This window comes from Falco rusticolus, chromosome Z (assembly GCF_015220075.1).
Source record: "Falco rusticolus isolate bFalRus1 chromosome Z, bFalRus1.pri, whole genome shotgun sequence".
Taxonomy (NCBI): domain Eukaryota; kingdom Metazoa; phylum Chordata; class Aves; order Falconiformes; family Falconidae; genus Falco; species Falco rusticolus.
Genome location: NC_051210.1, coordinates 45,053,650 through 45,067,354, shown reverse-complemented (window position 1 = coordinate 45,067,354; position 13,705 = coordinate 45,053,650). Strand labels below are relative to the sequence as shown.

General features: G+C 49.1%; 1 long non-coding RNA gene across 1 annotated transcript; it reads right to left on the bottom strand.

The window, feature by feature from the left end:
- Window positions 1-10,184: 10,184 nt before the first annotated feature.
- LOC119141878 lies at window positions 10,185-13,491 on the bottom strand. The gene is made up of 2 exons (XR_005102069.1): window positions 12,753-13,491; window positions 10,185-12,303 (listed from the first exon to the last, which is right to left on the bottom strand). It is a non-coding gene; the product is annotated as an uncharacterized LOC119141878 (long non-coding RNA).
- Between the last annotated feature and the right edge of the window lie 214 nt (window positions 13,492-13,705).

The window sequence follows — 13,705 nt, the reverse complement described above, 5'->3', positions numbered from 1 at the left end:
CGGCCCATCTCTCTCGGCCTTCCCTCATGAGGGAGATGCTCCAGCCCCCTCACCCCCTTGGCAGCCCCCCGCTGGCCCCTCTCCAGTCGCTCCCTGTCTCTCCTGAACTGGGGAGCCCAGCGCTGGGCACAGCACTCCAGGTGCGGCCTCAGCAGGGCAGAGCAGAGGGGCAGGACACCCCCCGCACCCGCTGGCCACGCTCCTCCTGATGCAGCCCACGCTGGCAGCGGCCTTCTTGCCCACCAGGGCACACTGCTGGCCCACGGGCCACTCGGTGTTCTCCAGGCCTCCCAGGCCCTTCCCCGCAGAGCTGCCTGCCAGCAGGTCAGCCCCAGCCTGTGCTGGTGCGTGGGGTCGCTCCCCCCCCGGCGCAGGACCCTACCCCTGCCTTTGCTGAGCTTCATTACGCCCCCCCTGCCCCACTGCCCAGCCTGTCCATGTCTCATTGGATGGCACTGCAGCCTCCTGGTGTATTCTTGGAGGACAAACTACTCCACGGTGAAATAATATTAATCAAATGTGGCAACTGCTTTGAAACTGTCTGACTGAGAGCAAAGGTTAAAATTGTGACTGACAGGGGTTTTTTTAAATCATCTTTACAAGAACAGTGGATTACAATCCCCAAAAATCCAAGGTTTGTATCTCAACAGGGTAAGTACTACAAAGTGTAGATACTATGTGACCCTCTATACACAAACTTCTCAATGGCAACTATGTGCACTCTCAGGGTCTTTAACAACCAATCAAGATAAAATGCAATTTTGGTCTGTTGCAAAGAATGAACTCTTTCTTTATTCTCTCTGGTCTCAATACCTATTCCATAAAGTGCATTTGCTTTCTAAGCTAAGAGGGGAAGAAGATAATTAGGGAAATTCCAACTAGTAGCCTCAGCAACCTGAGAAGCAGATAAAATTAGCTTTCAGATTGTGTCCTTACGGGCACCTGCTGAGCGTTATGGCTCTCTGTGGACCTTCTCTGGTACAGCAGATAGAAAGTCAGCAAATGCTTATATGTAAAAGGGGAAGAAAAGTCTTTGTATTGGCCTTTCTTACATCCACAATAAAAATGATGGGAATTATGAGTTTCTGTTCATAGTATTTGTTTTTTTAAATTCAGAAATAGTGGCTGTAGCGAAACAACATAGGCAGTGAAATCAACAGCTGTGATTCTTAACATGCACAGAGAGTAGGTTTCTCAAAGTTGTATGTACATGTAAATCTACCTAAATGCACATTTAATCACTTTTCCTGCCTTTCATAGTCAGGTGACTCCTGGGAGGAAAAATCAAGTACTTACTTCTGCAGAAATCCAGAACTTCTTTTATTATCATGTAATAGCCAATGCTGCTTTAGGAAAACAGAGTAGTAAATATTTACTTGCTTGATGAAATGAATGCTGAAATCCTCAAAACAGCTGCTAGTGTAAACATCAACAGGTAAACTGAATTTCCATTCACAGTCTTGCACAAAATACAGCATGATGGGTATTAAGAGGAACAGCACAGTCATTTAATGTTATTTATATGTGTAAATGTTTACTGAAGTTGACCTCTATTATTTGATCTTATATTGAATTCTAAGCAGGACAAAGTGTGGATCCGAACAAAGCTCTCAGCAGATTCAGTATCATGGGCCATAAGCTCCTTGTACATGTAAAACATGGGTGGAGCTAAACAACCATTGTATACCATGAAGTACCACTTGCTGTATGTAGATGACTACCTAATTAGCAAGCTAGGTCATTTAGATTAATATTTATAAAGAACATGTGGAATGCTGGCAGCAGCTAAGTGCTGATTTTATTATAATTCTGTTCTTGCAAACAGTAGAAGCATACTTCAATGTCTTTGGGCTTTAGGATGCTGGAGTCCAAACCAGACAGGCAAAATGTGTGTTTGCATAGAAAACATTTGGTATTTTCGATTTGTGGCACTGCTTCTGGCTGGTGTGACTTGTTCAGGAACATGCTAAATACAACTGGACTTCTGAATCACATACATTTGTGAGGGGAGGTTCTCAGCCAGAGTAAAGCTGGAACATAAAAAGGAGACTTTTCCAGTTTCTGCCAAGTCAAGCAAAGGTAGCTTCATGGCAGTAGACAAAATGAAGAAAGCCTAAAAGATAGACTGTCTTTCTACCCAATTCCTTCAAAGAATAAGAAAGGATATTTCATACTAGTTTTGTATTGCAGCAGTGAGACAATAATAATTTTTTCACAGAAAGTTGGTTTAGAAGACAAAGCTAGCCATGGTGCTAGAAGTACTCTCTGATTCATCCTGCAAAGTTCCCTTGCAGCTGTCTTGTTGCTTCACTCAAAAACTAAACCTCTGCAGCTGTTACACAAAGTTAAAACTATTTGGTTTCAAGTGTCAGCACCATTATTTGTACAGTTCAAGGCTACCAGAAGCTTGATGTTTTCACTGACAGTCCAGTCTATCTGTCTTTCTAAGATTTGCTCTCTGTATATCTTGAAGAAGAAGTAGATAAAATGGTTTAGAGTCAGCTAGACCTACCCAGCCCCAGCCTGGGTACTCGTACGAGTGACAAAATTTACCTGAAATCCAGCATGGTGAACAGCACACTGCTAATCTTGAAGTCTAGCTCTCTGACTCACTGAGCTCTGAACCATGTAGCAAGAGGTGTCATTTGTTGGATTCAGTGTTGGTATTTGTAACAGAAAAAAAAGCAGCACTCACCTTAATGCTATGAGTACTAATTACTAGGTTTCAAACAAGTGAAAGATATATAAATAGCTGCACAGATATATAAATAGCTGCATTAAAAAGAAGGAACAAACACGCATAGGAGAATCACATCCTGTCCCTGTTTCTCACCTCAGAAATCAAACATCTTTTACATCATCTGGTTATCTAAATCCTTGGACATATAATTGTGTTGAGCTAACTGTTGACATCTTGGTTGATCCTTTTTCCCATTCTCTTTACAGTTTCTTTCTCTACATACTGAAGTGTGCAAGTCTGCAACGCTAACATGCATGACAATCTACCGTGGTAAAGTCACACACACACAAAATGCATATTTGAACACAGAGCCTGCATTGCACTTGTGATGGCAGAGGTCCTCCAGTGTTACAGGCACTAGTATTTGAGAAGTTTAAGTGGAAATGATTTGGCAGCTTGTTCAGGGGGGAGCAGGGGGAAGAGAAATAGAGGTCTCTGGTGCAGACAGCAATGTAACTGCCCTGACACCTTTGTCAGTCCTGAACCTTAGCGCTGACAGGAATCTGCCAATTACTGGGGCAATGGTGAGGTATCTCGTGCTATGTCTGCGACAATATCTATGTGCTTTTCATGGACATGTATGGGTCAGAGCTTTGAGATGGGCACTTGAGGTTCCGAACTCAGTGGGAGGGCTGTATAACTCAGGCTATGCTATGCAACTTGCTCCAGCACTGCCTGTGCTCTAGATTAGAAGTTATGTCGCAAAGTCAGCACAGTGGGCACGACCTAATACCTTCTTTACTCCAGCAGGACTGGTGAACTTTAATTTAGTGCCGCATTAATGGCCCACACAGGAGCTGACTTGCAATCAGCTATCTCCGAAGCCAGGGCAAAGCGTTGTCTGCCCTGCAATGGCAGCCTCGGAAAAGCTTTCAGAACGAGTGCGCTGATTAGCAGGACATTTTGAGCAGCCAAGAAGAAAATACTAAGGATGAACTACTGCCTTTAGCCACATTCCTCACTGCAAATTAGAAGTCTTACTCAGTCAAGCCAGAGAAAGGCTTCCCCCACCCAGCTCACAGTCTCTAGCGTGGACCCCAGCCCTTGGTGTGCTCTGAGGCTGCGGCTGTCCTTAAGGAGATCACTTCTTAGAACTGGACTTCCCTGTTTCTTGAGAGGATTCACACCCACAGCTCTCACCTGAAACCAAGCACCCAGGCTGTTGGGCTATTCTGGAGAAGGTGGTCTCCACCCTTCTTTTTAAAACCATTTTACTCTGAATGGAAGAATGAACCTCCTCCTTAAGATACTTGGGTGGAACAGGGTGAGATCCGAGTCCCAGGCTCTGTTCTAAAGGCTACCTAGCATTTTGCAATCAAACATAAAGATATCACAAAGCCTCTGAGCTGCTTTGAAGCTTGTTTGAAGCAATTTCTTAAACTCTTCCCCAGACCACTGCTGCAGACAGCATGATGGGCCTGATGGGCTTGCGGCAGCTGCCTTGATATTCTTAGCAGGGCCTGAAATCTGGGCAAATTTACAAACTGAATGCTCATTTTTATGAAGGCCTAATTGTCTGAGGGTGCACACAGGAGCTGGTTGTCACAGAAATCTAAGTTAGGAGTTTAAGATCTTTTAGCATTAAGAGTCAGCTGTGGAGCAGGTCTTGGTGATTTTGAATTTGCGTAGAGTTTACATGCCCATATGCTGTTCGAGGTACCTAAAACCTACTCTGTCTCTCTCGAAGAGCAACCAAAATCAAGTTAGCTAAAGCTGATTTGCCATAGACTTCAGCGTAAGCTCATCTCAGGGCACGACTGACTAGAAGATATTTTACTTAAACTCATTACGGGCTAACAAAACAGGGGCATAGAAAAGGAGTGACAGTGAAAGTCAGTGGCTGGTTGTTATACAGAAAAGCATTTTGTAAGTATGAACAAAAAATCCAGAACTTTCTTCAGTTTAAGGTTATAATAGCATTCTTCACAGTCTGCAGTGAATGTTAACAGTTAAAATAACCTTAATGAGTAATACAATGTTTTTAGCTGCTTATTAAACAGCACAAAGGTTGTGCTGGTACAACCAGACTGCAAAACAGAATCTACTATCATACTGCTTAGGCACATCTTTCCAAGGCAAAACTGTCTTGAACAGAGTTAGTTATCTTCTTTTACAAAAATAAAGGAACTAGAGGATGAGTTTAAGGCCAGAGAAGCCTTTCTAGTCTCTCTTTTGTCCTAAAAGATAATTTATGATAATGTGGCACCTGTGTGCAAGCACAGGCATAGTCAAGCATAGCGCAGTTCATATTATACTGCACGTACAAAGGCTATGCAGTAAGTAAATCCTAAAAACTGAAAAAGCATTAGGGGCATGAGCTGTGGAACCCACAAGACCACTGCACTGGTACCAGTAAACACAGCATAATCAGTATGAAGATACTACTCAGCAGTACCCAAATTTATGAAAGGAAGCCAATGTGTTTAAACCCTTTGCTTTTTCTGTCACATATTGCCAAACATTGACTCTGAACCTGCACTGACCGACCTATCCAGCTATCAGATCACAGAACCATAGACTGGCTGAGGGTGGAAGGGACCTCTGGAGGTCATCTGGTCCAAGCACCCTGCTCAAGCAGAACAATCTAGAGCCAGTTCCTCAAGACCATGTTCAGGAAGCCTTTGAACAGACGGAGACCCCTCAACCTCCCTGGGCAACTTGTGCCAGTGCGGGGTCACCCTCACAGTGAAAAGTTTTCTGATGTTCAGAGGGAATGTTCTGTGTTTCATCTTGTGCTCATTACCTTTGGTCCTGTCACCGGGCTCCTCTGAAAAGTGCCTGGCTCCATCCTTTTTGCACCCACCCTTCAGGTATTTGTACACACTAGTAAGATCCCTTGTGAGCCTTCCCTGCTCCAGGCTGAACGGTCCCAGCTCTCGCAGCCTCTCCTCGTAGGAGAGATGCTGCAGTCCTTTGTTGGACTTGCTTCAGCATGCCCATGCCTCTCTCATGCTGGAAGAGAACTGGACCCATGACTCCAGGTGTGGTCTCACCAGTGCTGAGGGGAGGGAGGGGAAGGGTCACCTCCCTCTGCCTGCAGGCAGCGCTGCTCCTAGTGCAGCCCAGGGTGCTATTCGTGTTCTGTGCTGCAAGGGCACACCGCTTGCTCATGTTCCACTTGGTGTCCACCAGAACGCCCAGCCTTTAACTGCAAAGCTGCTTTCCAGACACTTATTTTTCTAGAAAGAATTTCTATTGAAGAATTAAACTTCCTAAGGAAAACTCACAACTGAACTGTCTAACGCCAGCAGCAGTGGCAATTACATTATTGTAAATTTAGTTGCCAGTAGTCTTACAGCTACAGCGTCCAGCATGGCTTCCCAGTACTACAGCTGAGAAAGCTCCAAAGCCAGCCCATGCTGATGCTTTAGGACTCCCACTGCTGGAGGATTTGCAGCGGTAGCAATGCAATGGTGGGAGACGGCAAAAGATTCTGGCTTCCCGGGGAGAGTTGTCCAGGGAGAGAAATACAGGCGTCTTCAATTTCAGCTAGAACACTGGGGAAGTCTAATGTAGTCAGACAACACCCATCCCGCCCCCCAACACCTCTTTTGTTTCTGGTGAAGAACACCACTAAAGGGGAGGGAATGGAGGCACATTTGTATGCGTAACTGGAAACCAAATACTGTATCAGAAAATATTTAAAAAACAACTTTGATCTTCAGGCTATACAGCACAAGCATTCCCCAAGTAGTTTCCCTGCCTCTCACCCTCCCTTAAACCTTCTTCTCGGGAGCTGCAGTCGTGCAGAAAATCTTGAATGATTAAGTTAAAGGAGAACAACCTGCAGGCTTTGCAGAAAATTAACACTTTCAGGAACTGCACATACACTGCGGCCAAGAGCCGTGGTGAAGTGTGAGGGGTGTTGGTGCTGCAGTAGGGGACTGAGTGCCACTGCTCCACGGCAGCAGTGAGGTGGCTCCGCTCCTCCCAGTGTCATCTCAGTTTGGGTGGCGGGTTAACGTGGCACGGTCTCAATTTTTTTTGCTGTGTTAATCTGTGTTAATGTGACACCTCAGGTTTGGCGAAGGGTTAATACCACTCCGTCTGAATTTTGGTGAGGGGTTAATGTGGCGTCATCTCCATTTTGGCGATGGCTTGATGTGACCCTGTCTCAGTTCTGGTAATGGGTTAACGCGGGATCCTCCCGGGGCTGGTGGCGGGTTAATGCGGTGTCATCGGAGTCTGAAGGCCCTTCAGTGACGGGTTAACGCGGCTCGAGCGATGAAAACTCCAAACCCATCCAGGTGCTTCTGCAGGGAAATGCCGGCTTCTCCCAGAACAGCTCCATAGCACCCAGCAAAGGAAGCCGCGAGCCAGAGGCCCGGGGGCCGGGCGCGCTCCGGCGGTGGAACGTGGGAACCGGGCGATGCTGGCGGCTGGGGTGGGGGCCCCGCGGGCGGGCAGGGGCAGGCGGGCAGCACGGCCGGCCGGGCAGGGCGAGGGGAGGCGGACATGTTAGCGGAGGCGGCCGGCCGGGCTGTGCCACCGCGGCAGCGGGCGGGCGTAAGATGGAGGCGGCTGCCGGGCGCGCGCGGCGGCGGAGGGCATCCGAGGTGAGGCGAGGCGGAGCCAGGACGGGGACGCCCATCCCCTTCCCGGGGGAGGGGGAGGGAGGAGGGGGAGGAGGAGGATGGGCTGTGGCTGGAGGAAGGAGGGGGGCGATGCTGGGGCTGGGGTATCGCTGCCGCGCAGGCACAGGCGGGGCCGCCGCATATTAATAACCCGCAGCAGCCCGGCGCGGCAGTTGTAATACCCGCCCCCCAAAAATCCGCCCCCCCCCCCCCAAAGTGTGCTCCGCAGGCTGCCAGCCCCGGCGCCCCCGCTGCGCCGCCGGCTGCCCGCGCCCCGCCAGCCCGCCCCGCCTGCGGTGCGATGCCACGCCACCCCCCTCAAAAAAAAAAAAAAAAAAAAAAATTACACGTATATTTAACATATTTATTATTTAAATATGTATGTAGTGCATTTACTGTATGTAAGTAATTATGTATGTAATATAATAGATATCTATTCTATATATAATATATAAAACCATAGAAAGATGTGTACGTATTATAGCTAGATACGTATTGTATTGTTTAATTTTTATATATACACATCTTTTATATATGTATAAAAATATAAATTGTTTTTTATTATTATTTTTTTCTGGTGGCAGTGGCCGCAGCAGACGCTAAGAAGGGTGACGTCGTGGACTTGCAGGGGTCTCTCCGCGGTAAAAAAAAAAACCAAAAAACAAAACAAAAAAAAAACAACCCAAGAAGATAAGAAAATATATATAATTATTAAAAAAAAAAAAAAAGAAGAAAAACACAAACCGAAACAATGAAACCAAACAGCTGTGATACAGCACGCCGAGGAAAACAGCCGCACAGCCCCCGGGGCGCTCGGTGCGCCGCAGCAGCGGGTGCGGGGGCCGGGTGGGGTGTGTGGGGGCCGCTTCCACGCGGCTCACGTGGGTCGGTCGCGGGCGGGCGGGGGCGGGCCCGGCACCCCCGATCTAGGGCAGTTTGTTCAACTGCGGTAACGGGAGCTCGATGTTCCCGCAGCGCGGGGATTTCTGAGAACTGGGGCTGTGTCCTCAGATGAACCCGGCTGCCTGCTTCCCTCTGCCTGCTCCGGCGCCTTAAAGCGGCGACGCCGGGGACCCGGTGGGACCCACCGGCGCCAGCGCCACACGTACGCCTGCAGCCCGCAGTGCGGAGCGGAGCTGTGAGCAGCAAGGGGGGAGCGGGCAGCGCTGCCCGGCGGCGCCTCCGCCCGCAGCTGGAGACCCCGGGCTCTTCAGCGAGGGCCAGGGTCTCCGGCGGTGGCCTGAAGGGCCCAACTGGGGTCCAAAACCGACCCCCTAGGGAAGATCCGTCCCCGCTCTCGAAGACCTCACACCTTCCCCAGAGCACATGGACTGCACTTCAGCTCCCTGCCTTTCCATCCCTCTCATTTTTTCTGCTTTTGTTAATGAAACATTGTGACACGTTGCCCAGGGTATGAGCTGCCCCATGGTGCTTACTTATTGCCTGTTTTCCTGGTTTCAGCTGGGACAGAATTTAATTTACTTCCTAGTAGCTGGTACAGGGCTGTGTTTTGACACACCTGTATTGCAGCACCCCTTCCTAGTGACAGCCTTGCTTTGCAGAACCGCAGAGCTGCCACAAACTCTTGCTGTCATGTCAATGCTAATCAGGAAGTTTCAAAGGCCTTGCGTACAAGGGCACTCAACAAACTTACCCAATGAGTTTTGACCAACTGTTCCCTGATGGAAATAAAAAAAAAACCCACACCCTATTTTCACCTGGTACAGTGGTGCAAATCTTGAGAAAGCAGGGGCTGGGATGGGTTTTTTGGATCAATTTATGAAAACAGTGCAAATGATTCAATCCGGTGGAATCACATCCTTTAAACCTAGCCTTAAAACAAGGCTGATCCCGCATTCCCCATGTATGTTCTGTGCTGGCTGAGCCACCAGTTCCTTTTTCATTGGATCTTTGCAGCAGTCAAAGGTAGACATTCCCAAATTAACTTTAGTCTCACTTTTTACTTTTGAACTTGAGACTTACGCACCCATACGCACACCGAAGGATGGTGTCTGATGCAGGCTGTAAAACCCATCTGGGATCCTGGGTGCATACTCAAGCAGCTAGCCCACGCTGAGTTCAATGCTGCCATGGCTACACCGCTACCAGTACCCAAACTGCATTTAAATCCAGATCCCAGTGCCCACGTGGGCTGTAATTCCATTGAGGCATAGACATCCCCTGGGGACTTAGCACCTGCAGAGGTAAGCCCCGGGAGGGAGGAGTCATCCTTCTTTCTGAGGTTCAGGATTGGCAGAATCGGTCATAGTTAAGGACCTTCACTGTGATTCAGGAGATACTAGAAAGAGCTCAAGACAAGACCCACAATTTTCAAAGGAAGTTGCATTTGAGGCTGCTGATCATCATACTCCTGGATTTTGAGGCCAGAAGCCGGTAGCCTTCTACTGCGTAGCTGCTTTTAAAATAGAAGGCCAGTTTGTTAGTGTAAAACTAATTTCAGCATACTTACTGTGTCTTGCAAGCCTTTACATGGCAGTCAGCTGTGCTGACTCTCATTTTCTGATCTACAAAAGTTGAATTCAAAGGCTTCTGTTTCTTCAGATGGCTTTATAAAACAACTTTTTGTCTGCTGTGTGTGTTTGGTGACCAAGAGGCATTTCTTCAAAAGGTTAAGACACTTCCTTCCTACTGCACCAGGCTTCAAAATGGGCAGTTGCTGTTGTCTGATGGAAGAGGTTGCTGTGTTTCCTTGATAATATAGGCAGACAATCTGCACAACACATTGGTGTGAGAGGTACCACATACATGTAAAATACTTTACAATGTGTTCATATTTATATGACCACTGAATTGCCATTCTGTAATGCTGGAAGAAAATCATGTAACAAATTTTCAGCACGGTCACAGGCTTTAGGAACACAGGTCAGCAAACAGGCCATTTATTTCGGCATATAATTTCAGCCATTTCTAATCATCTATCAGTCCTCAGCATCTTGTCAAATCATATGGAGCTTATACCACATGTAGTTTCAAGGGCCCTGGAGAACAAAAAAAAGTAAAAGCAGAATCCGGAATAACAATTGGAGCCTCTGTCCTTCAAAATATTAGCAAATATTAATACAGAAACAGGATGGATTTCTTTATTTTGTCTTGCCAGGAAGACATGGTCAAAGAAACTCTGGCATTCTGCAGAAGAGCCCATGAGAAGCAATTGAACAAGGTTTGAAGCCAAATCACTTCTGTTTGAGGAGAAGACTTCTGCCAGTCTCTACGTGCCCACTTGCTCCTCAGAAGGAAGTATTCTTGGTCACAGTGGCACTAAATGTCATTTACACAAAGGTACTTTTGGACCAGAAAAACCTGAGGGCTCCCACAGACTGTGGGTCTCTCTGGGTGTGCTTGCCAGATGTTTGGGTACTGTTCTCATCCTCCAAAAAAAGGGTACAGTGTTTCAGGCACAGAATCAGGGTGCGAAATATTTTGGGTGTGGAGGAAAGGAAAGCCAGCGTGGTTTTTACTCTGAAAACTTCTGCTTTTGAAAAGAGTACATTTTTGAAAGCCTCAAAGATAACGAATCACTCTTCTTCCACTGCAGCCTCCCCTCCCTCACGGAACAGGTGTGCATCTCTCTGGGAAGGAAAGCGTAAGTGCCACAGGATGATGCCTTCTCCTTCATATACACAAACAGCCTTCTCCCTCTCCTTCTTTGCAGGTGCTGGAATCTCACTTCTCACTCTCCTCTTTGCTACTTCCCCCTGCAACACCTCCCTGCCCTCCCCTCAAGCATGAGCCCCTGGCTGTGACCTGAGCCCCCACCCCTCCCTTTCTCACTTGCATGGGGGTGACCACCTTCCTCCCTTACGCCCCCTGCAACAGCCCCGTCTGCACACCTTTCCCCTGGCTCAGAGAAAAGCAGCTGGCTCTCAAATGGCAGCCGCCAGCCTCTGCCCTGACACTTGGGAGGCCGGCAGGTAGGGGCGAGTGGGAGGGCGGTGGGTGCAGACTTCCCACACCTGGGAACCCTGTGGAGCGCAAACACGAGCTGGTCTGGAGCCATAAACAGTGGGTTGAATTTGGACTCCTGGCTCCGGCAAGAGAGTGCCATTTCGTGCCAAAGGCACCCATGGTATCGGGGCTACATTGAAGTGCTGTAGCAGATTTAAGCTATTACCTCTACAAGCTATGACAATCATCCTCAATTAGCCTAAGTATTGCATAAAACTAACTTTGCTGTGAATTAAAACTGCACTATGGGTTAAATGGATGCTCTGCAACCAAATTCAAATGTTACCACCACCACAGTCAAATCCAGGTTATGGCCCCCATCAACCAGATTGTCTGGAGACAAAGGAGTTCGCAAGCACAATCCCGTTCCTTGGCCACCTATGTGCTATTGTTCAGAAAGGAGCCGCGGTCATTTTGACACCATCTCCACGTATAAAATTCCATTTGCATTACTTCACAAATGTCATTTGGACCTAGTTAGTTTGGAGTCTTGGAGCTTTGGAGTACTACATACATCAAAATGAAAAGGCATTGTGTTCTTGGAGGCATACTGGAATTGTTTTAAAAGCTCAGAATGCTTCCTCGTTATGGAACTGGCCACAGATTATTTTCTAGTCTTTAAACCAGATGCCAAGAATTAGCTTAAAACAAAAGAAGCTAGCAAACAAAAAAGGTTCAGATTTTTTTTTGATTAACACTTCCCTCTCTGAACTGTACAAATTAATATAAAAAAGAGGTATGTAACTGAGAATTTGTTAATGTGATGATTGGATTAGGCAAGTAATCTTCTGGGAAGCAACTTTTGTGTCACTGAAAGCTGGATATGACATCTCCTAGTGGGAACTCTTGGATGGTGTCAGCAAAAGAAATTCTGAAAGTGCCATGAAAAAAGCTGTTGGAAGGGGCAATTTGAAGTGACGTCCTTGATATCCAGGTTAATGAATGGGGTGGGGTGTGGGCAGCAGTTCTCTGTGGAAAATGCTGTTGCTCCTCTAAGAAAAAAGAAGGTTGTAACCACCAGTTCTAAACAGAAAAAGACACGTATGTATCAACAGTTTTAGCAGTACCCAACGACAACCCTTTCTCTTCCTCCTTCCCACCAGACCTGGAGAACGTGGCCTCTTACTCTGCCTGGTGCCTTGTAAGCACCTGCAGCCAGTGGATGCTGGATCAGCCAGGAAAACCACTCTGAGAACAGGGCAAAAGTGACATTCATCCTTTGATGAGGGATGTTAGGTGACCCGTGGGTACGCCTTGTTAGGTAAATTGCTCTATTCATGTTTTCTATTTGATCTCCATCACCCCACAGATGATCCGGTTACGGATGCAGCCATTAGTTCTTTTGGGGGTTTTGTGGTTTGGCTTGTGGCTTGTTTCCCCTCCCCCCCCCCCCCCAGCTATGATACGCAAAAATTATTTCAGCCTTATACCAATTATCCGTGATAAAGGATTATTATTGCCCAAGGTCGTACCTAGAGATTTAGCAGGCTGGCGTACAAAATGGCTGACATCTACTCATTTCTATTTCCTGCAGGGAGACTGCAACGCTGCCACGCTTCTGTAGTCGCTTCCTCATTATTTCCATGTTCAGTTAAAGAGATTAATGGCAATCCATAAAGCTCTTTACCATCCGGGCCCTGTCCGGTTTTGCAAGGGAGGCCGGGCCGCGCCCGGGGACGGCAGGGCACAGCCAGGGGCACCGGGCTGCGGTGGCTCTGCCGCCCCGGGGCCTCAGCTGGCACCGGGCGGCGGGACTCGCCGCGCCGACGGCAGCGCCTCTCCCGCCGGGCAGCCGTTCTACTTTTGGCCAACGCTGGCTCGAGCTGGGCGACCGGACAGGGCTGCGAGTGGCCCGACCGCCGCTGGCCAGCCGCCCCGCACAGCCCTCCCACGGCCTCGTCAAACTTCCCTCCCGTGTCCAAAGGGTGGGCGGGCGCCGTCGAGCCGCCCGCCTGGCCAGCACGGAGCGCCCGCGGCCCGGGGAGGGCACGGAGCGGGGTCCTACCTACACCCATCCCGGGGCAACCGCGCGTCTCGGCGATGGCGCCGCGGCGGCGCAATGTCTAAGGGCACCGGGTTTCCTCGGAGGGCCTCACAGGGCGGCGGGGGTCCCGCTCCCCGCACAGGGCCGGTGCTCCCGCCTCCTGCCCGCGGGGCGCGGCGAGCCCGGTCCCCAGGCCGGGCGGGGAGCTTCAGCCCGCGGGCAGGTGGGCGCCGATTCCGGTCCGCGCCTCGGTCACCGAAACCCATCCCGGAAAGGGCCTTCCCGCGGCCCAGCCCGGCCCCGGGGCAGCCCCCCGCCCCGCCGGCGGCAGGGCTGCCAGGGGCTCGCGCTCCCGGCGGGGCGGGGGCGGGGCCGGGCGGGTCGCGGGCGCCCGCCGGGTTTACAAGTGTTGCGCACTGTTCGGAACCTCGCGCCGATTGG